The sequence below is a fragment of the Amphiprion ocellaris genome, chromosome 9 (assembly GCF_022539595.1).
Source record: "Amphiprion ocellaris isolate individual 3 ecotype Okinawa chromosome 9, ASM2253959v1, whole genome shotgun sequence".
In the NCBI taxonomy this organism is placed as follows: domain Eukaryota; kingdom Metazoa; phylum Chordata; class Actinopteri; family Pomacentridae; genus Amphiprion; species Amphiprion ocellaris.
In genome coordinates, this window is record NC_072774.1 from 6264790 (window position 1) to 6274398 (window position 9609).

The 9609-nt window shown below is 35.6% G+C and overlaps 1 long non-coding RNA gene across 1 annotated transcript; it reads left to right on the forward strand.

Annotated features, from left to right (window-relative positions):
* Positions 1–3056: 3056 nt before the first annotated feature.
* Positions 3057–7193, forward strand: LOC129349697 (uncharacterized). Its single transcript, XR_008602811.1, has 3 exons — positions 3057–3189; positions 3402–3560; positions 6547–7193. It is a non-coding gene; the product is annotated as an uncharacterized LOC129349697 (long non-coding RNA).
* Positions 7194–9609: the final 2416 nt, after the last annotated feature.

A 9609-nucleotide genomic window follows, 5' to 3' on the forward strand; every position in this document is an offset into this window, starting at 1 on the left:
TCCTCAGCAGTCTTTATGCTGCTTCTGATGGTTTCATTTATGTCAAGAAGCCATTTGAAGAGCCACATTTGCAGTTTATTTTTTGCACATATAACTTTAATTGGCACTTAAGTCCTATTTTATTGTATTCAGTTTAAAAAATAAAAAACAACTAAACTAGTACAGTAATGCAATGCACGTGTATATTTTTAATATATAATAATACAATACAATAATGGTAATCAGTAATACAATATAGTTTTAGCCATTCCGTGTCAGCTCAATGTAAGTTGTGTATATTTGATTTGTAAATTGCTGCAAAAGTTTGGTCTCCCCAGAGGATCAGTAAAACACTATAGCTTTAATTGCATATTTTAAAGCTAACATGGAAGCAAAAAAAATATACATGTAACTGAGTAAGCTCAATCTGCCAGTAAAGCTCTTGAAATTACAAGTAAAATTCTTGCATTAGAAAATCCTACTAAGTAAAGTTGCATAGCAGCAAAATGAAGTAGTAAAGTAAAAGTATTGTTTTCAATATTGCTCTACGTGACATTGTTAGATTATTAAGAGTGAAACATTATTGCAGTGTTTCCTCTAGGATTTTGTTCAGCAGTGGCGCCAGATTTTACTAGTACAAACCTATTTATTGAATGGCCAGTTGAAAATGACCTTTTAAAGGCTGAATGTTAAATAAATAAATAAATAAATAAATAAATAAATATTTGAACAAGCGCGTCTGAAAATGTAGTCAGCAGTTACATCATGGTGTGTAGACGCCATCAACAGTTTACTCACGTGAGCGACGCTGAGTTGACACCGGGTCCAATTAACTGAAGCTCCGAGATGCTACGTAACGTTAGCTGGTCATCATTATTTTGTGAATGTCTGTTTAACTTGTAAAATCTATTATGAGTTATCTTAATCTTCTAACTTTTCTCCGGTAAGTCGCTGTCCTATTTTCCAAGAGACACTCCTCTGCCTCTCTCACCAGCTGTGTGGTAATGTGACGTCACTTTCAAGGCCGCGCTCACGCGACATCAACGTCTTATTAACCCGACGTATCAAAGAGTAAATACTGAGCAGGATAGTTATCTGTAGCTTACCTTAGTACTCGCGAGTAACTGACACAGTGCAAGACTGCTGTGAAGGTGGAGACATGCGGCGGTGGTGTGTTTGCGACGATTAAAAAAAATAAATAAATAAATTTGAAGGAGCGACGGCTAGGATTGAATGCAGAGGAAACACTGTTATTGTGTTAGCAGTATGTTACTGTTGTAGCTGCGGGTGGAGCTGCTTTGAACTAGTTTAAATTCAATTTTATACCAAGTGGTAAAGTCCAAGCAAACATGAAGTGCCAACAACTGCGGTTCTTCAAATGACTTGAGGCTGTCTCGAAAACCAAGTCAGTATCCCTAGAGGCAAATGTTAAAATGTCTAAATTTACAGCAGAAATTGGCATGTTTACAGCCTGGTACAACAAACTATTTTGATCTCTATAGCTCATTTCCATGTTCATTGCAACAGTACAAGTGTTGATATGTTATACAGCTCAATCATTTAAATTATATTAAGGTTTAATTCTTTTGGTGCTTTTATGGTTTTATCTGGTGTTGTGTTGATTAATTTTGTGAATCTTTTTCAGTGTTTCACCATTTCTCTCTGTAAAACACTTTGTAATCTCTTTTTTAAAACAGTGCTATATAAATAAAGTTATTTTACCGTTAAAGCTATGCATAACTAAAGGGGTGGCGGTTCTGAATAAGAGGTTGGCACCAGTGATGGACAGTCAAAGGGCCTGAAGTGTTTGCATGGTTGGCCTCAACTCCATTCACGCTCCATCTATTTGTTCGTTTTAGGATTAGACAGGAATTTGCAATCAGGAAGTGCCAAGACTTCAATGGCTGGAGCCACCACAATGACTCTGCATTGCATGTCACATACCCTTTTCCTTCCCTTTCAGTATATACTATAAAGTACAGATTGTTTCATGCAGTATTCATACAACTGGAACATACCGCTGCGTTGTTGTATTGCTCCTTAAGCACATATGTCCATTGCAATCTGCAGTGTAAAAAAAGAAAATCATTTATGCAGAGGACTGTGGGCAAGAATGGAGACAAAGATAGCATGTGACTAGCAAAATGCAAGCAGATGAATTAGAGCATCCTGGTATTTTTGGCATATTACATTTGATACAATAGGTATTGGGACATAGTAAATCTCTTTCTGGCATGCTATAATGATGCTAGTTTGGATATCAGAACCCTCCCTGTGATTTAAATATGGAAGACCATTGTCATCCAGGTGACTCAGTCCCTCACCACAGTGAAAACAAACCACTGAATCTGGCCAAAAAATGCAGGATTGTAACATTTTTACTCTTAAACTTGTCATCATTGCGCCTAAAAGTTGTGAAGCAGTTTATTGTGCATCTCATAACATACAGCAGCCACTGGAGCCCAGGAGAACACCTGAAAAGAATTCTGTGACAGCTATAGTGCTGCCTTGAATAAAGTTTTATTTCTTTTTACCTATCTTTATATTTTTATATGATGATTTAACACAACTGCAAAGCTACCAGTTGCTGCCCCACAACAGGCCTTACACTTAGCAGTCTGCTATCTGTAACATGTAAACCATTTTTGCTTTTGGCAAATGCACATTTTGATTGTCAAAAACTATTTAAATGTAATTTCTATGCAGTTGCAAGCACTGTTCCCTCTAAGCTGCGCGAGTGCGCAATTGCGCACTGCTGACACGGTCTCCGCGCACAGAAAATCTGCGCTGCGCACAAAAAAAAAATCCAACCTAAATTGTAGATAAAATAAATACGTAACAATTCATTCTGTGCTATTTTTCAGTGTGAGTTAGTGAGTGACTGGTGACTGGCTGCTGCAGCCAATGATGCGATTCACATACGTATTTACCATAGACTGTATATAATGGTATTTACGCAGCTAATCAACGTCAGACGTCCTTACGTGCAGCCATCGTTGTTCTCATAGATATGAATGAGTAGATAGGACACGCCCCTTTGAGCTGCGTGCTACAGCGAGGCTAAGCTAGTGGGGGAATAGTTTCAGTGCATTCCGTTGATGTAGACGGCGTGAAAACGGAAACAAGAAGTATGCCGGCTCATTGTGCTGCATACAGTTACACACTACGTCGTACGATTGAGACAAGGAAACTTGGAATGACTTTTCATAGGTGATGATTGGGATTACAGGCAGTTCTTTAGGACTGCTCTCAAATAATTGAAATGTTACTAAACAAGGTTATACTTATCAAATTAAATAGCTCTGGTCTCCAGTATATTGGCGAATTCGGTTCTTTGTACTTAATTTATTAGCATGATTTCTTTTTAATATGTTGTGTACAGACTTAATTACATTTCTGTCTACTTTTCTTACTCCATGTAGGTTTCCCAGAGACTATGGGTTGAGGAGGAATTGGAAGTTTGTCGGCTTAGACCTGGTGTCATTCCATCAGTGTTAAACTTCCCGGCTCATCTTGGAAGAGTACGTGCCAGAAAGACCACGACCAAGCAGCCTTGAGATCTTAGACAGCGTCTCCCTGAGGTGGGTGTCGACGGTGTTCACAGTCAGGTCTGTGGTAATCCTGTCAAAAAACAAAACAGAAAAAAATCTGGATTATAAATCAACATGTAACCAAAGCGTTCTGTGTATAACGCCATAGTATAGGATGTAGTTCAGAAAATGTCAAAGTATAGTATGCTTTACTCAAGAATAACATAGTATGGCCTGGAGTTCATAGTACAGCATGTTGGCATGTTGTCGCCAAAGGGATGACGGATTTATTTTTTCTCATCTGATCTGTAGCTCAGTGAGTTAAGGATATGCCTGTGGAGCTGCAGGTTGCTGGTTCAAGACTAGATCCTTCTTAAAGTTTTCTCAAAATCCTGACAAAAAGAAAGAAAGGCCAGTGGTGGGCCTTGAACCTGCAACCTTCCACTTGGTAGTCTCTCTCCCTACACCCTGAGCTACTCACTCAGATACCAAATCTTCTTTTTTTTTTTGCGCATTTATCATCTATTTTTTGTCGTTTTTGAGGTTTTTTTTGACTCGAGTCTCGACTCGACCGTTTTTCTCAGGAGGTGGGACTTCAGCCTTTGTGCTGGAGGGTGGAACCCTCAATTCCAAGACTTTCCAAAGCCTCCACACCTCCCAAGTCCTCAGGACCTGAGCTTTCACACAGTCTAAGGGCTGAAATTTTCTAAGTCCCACAGTAGTTCTCTGTTAGATTGAACTTTCAGACAGTCCAAGGACTGATATCTTCTAAGTTCCTGAGTAGTTCTCTGTTAGTTTGAACCTTCAGACAGTCTGAGGACTGAAATTTTAAAAGTTTCTTAGTACGTCTCTGTTAGTTTGAACTTTCTGGTTAATAGAAGCCTTAAAACTTGTGACCATGAGTCTTGATTTCACATTTAGACCATCCATCTGAGTTCTTCTCAGACCTTCACCTGTGGGTTTTTTAGAAATCCTCAACAAACTTTGATTCTCTTCACTGAACAGTAAAGTTTGTGGAGATCAGAAGGTAACATTAGTTTGATCGATGCCTTCAACTACTAGTAGACTTTATCTGGAAAGCAGTTTTCTGAAAAGAGTTCTTAGGAAATCTATCTACAATCAAACCAAGAACATAGAAAGAGGAAATGTTTGAAGAAACAACTTGATGTTTTCATTTCAGACTAGAAAACGCTTTAAAACCTTTATCTGTTTTTGCTCTTTTTGATCGTTTTATTGTCTCTTCTGTTTAATTTGATCTTCTAAAGTCTAACTGATGTCTTTTCAAATGTTTTGTCTTTAGTTTGATTCTTCTTAAATGTTTAGTTTTGCTCTTTTCTCACCTTTTATTCTTTTCTAATGTCTGATTTGATTTAGAAATATTTTGTCTTTTTAATGTTTAATTGTTTTTTCAAATGTTTTATCGGCTTGTTTGAAAAAAAATTTTCTTTCCCAATATTTAATTTTTCGATTAAATCTTGAAGGTTTTTCTTTTTAAATGTTTTACCACCTTTTAATGTTTAATTTTCTTTTTAAGTGCTTCATCGTATTTTCTGTTTAATTCCTATTTGAAGTTTTATTGTCTTTATGATGTAATTTTCTAATTAAACATTTAATTTTTTAATTAAATGTTTTGTCTTTTTAAGGGTTTAATGATCTGATTAAATGTTTTGCATTTTTAAAAATGTTTAACATTCTTCTTGTTTAATTGTATTTTTTAAATGTTTAATGATGGAAAATACTTTATCTCTAATTTCTAATATTTGTATTTTAAAAATTTTGTTTAATTTCATAACGACATGTATTGTATCATGTTGAATGATCTCATTCCATATTTTGTCTGTTTAATATAGTTAAACATTAAATTACATTACATTATATTAAACAGACAAAATATTGAATGAGATAATTCAACACGATACAATACATGTAACTATGAAATTAAACAGAATTTTTCAAACACAAATATTCAAAATTACAGATAAAATATTTTCGACAATTAAACATTCAAAAAATACAATTCAACAAGGAGAACATTAAACATTTAAAAAAACACAAAACATTTAATTAGATTATTGAACCTTTAAAAAGACAAAAGATTTAATTAAAAAATTAAATGTTTAATTAGAAAATTACATCTTAAAGACAATAAAACTTCAAATAGGAATTAAACAGAAAATACAATGAAGTACTTAAAAAAATTAAACATTAAAAGGTGGTAAAACATTTAAAAAGAAAAACCTTCAAGATTTAATCGAAAAATTAAATATTGGGAAAGAAAAAAAATTCTATTTTGTTTAATTTCATAATTACATGTATTGTATCTTGTTTAATTATCTAATTCAATATTTTGTATGTTTAATAGAATTTAATTGTATTTAATGTTTAACTATATTAAACATACAAAATATTGAATTAGATAATTAAACAAGATACAATACACGTAATTATAAAATTAAACAAAATTTTTCAAATACAAATATTAAAAATTACAGATAAAATATTTTCGATAATTAAACATTCAAAAAATACTTTTTAATAATAAACCTTTTTAAAAGTTTTATTGTATTAAATTTTTTTCCCTTTGATTTAATTGCTTTTTGTTATGTAGTTTATTTCTGTAATCTTCTTTTTCTGTCAAGATTTTAACCCCAACCTTAAAAATGAAATAAACCCTTAAATCACAATGAAAATACTTCTGTTGTCACAATCATGAGTTAGTCAATTATTCAGTTTATCTATTCAACTTTATTTGTTTAGCACCTTTTACACAGATGACAAAACTAAACAAGCAAAGAGAAAAAAAACTATGCTAAAACTATGATTAAAACTCAAAAACATTAAAAAACATTTAACATGGTAATAAAATATATTGTGTCCAGGGGATGGAGGGAGTTTATTGAAGTCTTCTTGGGCTCACATGGGAAATCATTTAAAATATAAACTTGATATTCAGTCTAAAGAAACTGCAGAGCGACAGAAGAACCAACAATGTCTCCTGTTTTCTCCTTTAATGAGTCGACTCTTCTTGTGCTTTCAGACCAAAGAACTACAGACTCTTCACAACCTGCTCAAACTCTTGGTACAGGACCTCACCACACGGGTCAAGAAGGTTTCCGTCTCATTTCTACTCTGAAGCTCACCTTCTCCTGCTCAAACTGCTGACAAATGTTTCTGCTGCTCTAAAGTCTGGTCTCCAGAACTTCCTAAAAACTCTCAAAGTCTCTTCTGCTGCAGGTTGCTTTGTAGAACTGTTCCAGAAAACCTCACTAAACCACATGGAGGGGCCTCAAGATAGTCGTCCAAATGAAACCATACAAAAACCAAACTAGCACAACCCAAACGCTAAAGTCTCCTGCAGCCTACCAGAGAACCTCTGAGAACAGAGAATCAGGACAGGAACTCTTACCTTCTGGACAACCAACACTGGTTCACAAACAAGAATACAGAATGTGTCTGACCAAAAACCTCTGAAGACTCACTACAGCCAAGATAAAGACACAACTCAGCTGCACCAAATCCACTAATCACTGCACACACTAGCACCATGTGCTAACTGTGGCTAAAGAACCACATTTACCAAGACAACTATCCAGTACAAAGCCCTAAAACACACCAAGAAACACATTAAAGTCTATTTTACTGCTGGAAGCTGCAAGCTAACGCCTAAAGAACAAACTCAAGCAACGGGGCCAAACCAGGTTCACTGGTGAAGAGAAACAGAGGAAATGTTTGTCTGCAGCTAAATAAAGCAGGAAGACACTGAGCTGCTCAGGTGTTCCTGATAACACCAAGCAGCCACCTGGACAGCCAATAGGAACACAGCTTACTGGAAGTCCAGAGGGCTGGCTTAGTGAAGGAAATTTAATTTAAAGTTGAGGCAGAAAGTTAACAAAGAAAGTTGAAAACCACCTTCTGATCCCTGAAATCTCTGAGTTTTCACACAAAGAACACCTGAACATGTCAAACTGGTTCCATAGTAGAACCCTCATTGTAAAAACGTCATAGTATGGTGTGTTGCTCAAAAAACATTAGGACCCGGCTGTCAGGGGACAAACATGTAAGAAACATGAGAACAGAGAGAACCCAACCAGTAGGTCACAGTTTATCATCATCTAATCATCTCCTGAAGTCCATATGGTGAGAGACATCAGTATCTGGTTGTTAATTTACCAGAGGATGCTTATAATCATGCTGATGTGGTCTGTACTCTACAGTATTTTAGTGACTCAATAAATGCCTAAGTTGTTTTTTTTTTTTTTTAATGCTTTTAGTTTTTAATAAACATTTAACAGCCTATATGTAATCAATAAATGGCCTTTGCCTATCTTAAGAAAAATTCACTCAGAACTCTGATATGTTAACAGTACTAAATAAATCAATGAATACATGCATACACACAAAAATAAGTTAATACATTAACTGTGTTAAGATAAGATTTAGATTTTTTTTAAAAAGTTGTTTATGTTTTTGCAGAATCCAGTATTGCTCACTGGTTGGTCATTACATTTTATTAGTTTGATTTCACTGTTTAAAATGATGCCACCTCTTTTCAGACAGAACCTGTGATAATAAAACAATACAAAAATTTTAGTTCCATGTTAATAAAGCACTTAAAGCTTTAAGTATGGCTAAATGCTTTTTTCAAAATTAAATATATCACTCCTTAGGTGGTAGTGGCCCCAAGTTCAGTAAAGTTGGAAAGATATTCACAGATTCGGACTTCCAGCATCAATAACTCATTAGATATAGGTTGTCAAAACATAAACGGTGCCTCTTTTCCATTGTTGCAAGGGAGACAATGTGCTACAAGCCCAGTTTTATCAAAAGTAGCTGTCTTTCAAGCTACAGGAATAATATTGGTGTCTATGGAGTGAACAGGGTCCGTCTGCAATTTGCAAAACCGCTGCAACAGTAAAGAGAGACAAATATTCAATAACTTCACTCTTATACATTGTAGTGTCACTAAAATCACTGCAGCCTTCAACTGGCTCCTGTTGACAAAGTGTTTTAACAGTAATGTAAATGCTGTAATCTGATTCTTTTAATGAACCATGTAACTTGAATGGATGTGATGCTGGTGTGACCACAGTGCACACGTCTGATGTTGTTCACAGTGGTCCAAGGGACGCTCAGGGAGTTTGTGTGTTTGCTCAGACTCAGAAAAAATTACAGGGAACATTGGTTGCAAGTAGTCCAAGCTAGATCTGTTGATAGAGGACAGTTTGACAGAACTGTATATATGGTTTTGTTGATTTTTGGTGAGACTATGGATCATTTTAGAGGTTAAAAAGTCATTATTTGGTGGAGCTGTTAACAACACAGACATGGAAATGTGACAGGACACTGTTTTTTTTTTCTGGCCCTGACAAAATAGTAAAATATTAAAAAATAAGTAAGCAAATAAATATTCGTCACCTGTTGATGTCATTTCCATCCAGAAATTAAAAATGCAATTAAAATTAAAGCTGCAAGCAGCGTTGGACGGGTCCTCGCATCCATGCTCGTCGTCGAATCCACGCACGTCCACCAGGTGGCGCTGCGACCGAGAGTGTATATTGGCCTATGGATGTGATCACGTCCGCACTCTGATGACACATATAACATTTCAGGCAGATCGGACCATGTCCAGGCTAGTTATAGAGCTTTTCCTTCTATCCACCAGGTGGCGTTATGACTGTGGCTGTATTTCAGCATGTGAATGTCATCAGGGCGGGACTCTGATCATACATGTAAAGTTTGAGGCAGATTAGAGCATGTTTAGGGCAGTTACACAGCAGTTGATGTGTCATGTCGAAGCATCAAAGTTTGGGAGCCTGCCATGGCCACGCCCTCAGACTTTTGTGGAGCATTTTGATAACTTTTGATCACCCATGCCTGGAGTACATCCTGGCTGAATTTCATATCTGTCGGTGTTACCCTGTTTGAGTTGATAGCTTTTCAAAATGTCTAAAAATGACCCAAAATTGAAGGTTGGTGTTAAATTCTAGAAAGAAGAAGAAGATTAAAGAAAGAAAATACATAAAAAAGAAGCAATTAAATAAATGGGAAAAAGTTAAGACAATTAAACTTTTATAAAGTATGGGGGGAAAAAAGATGTAAG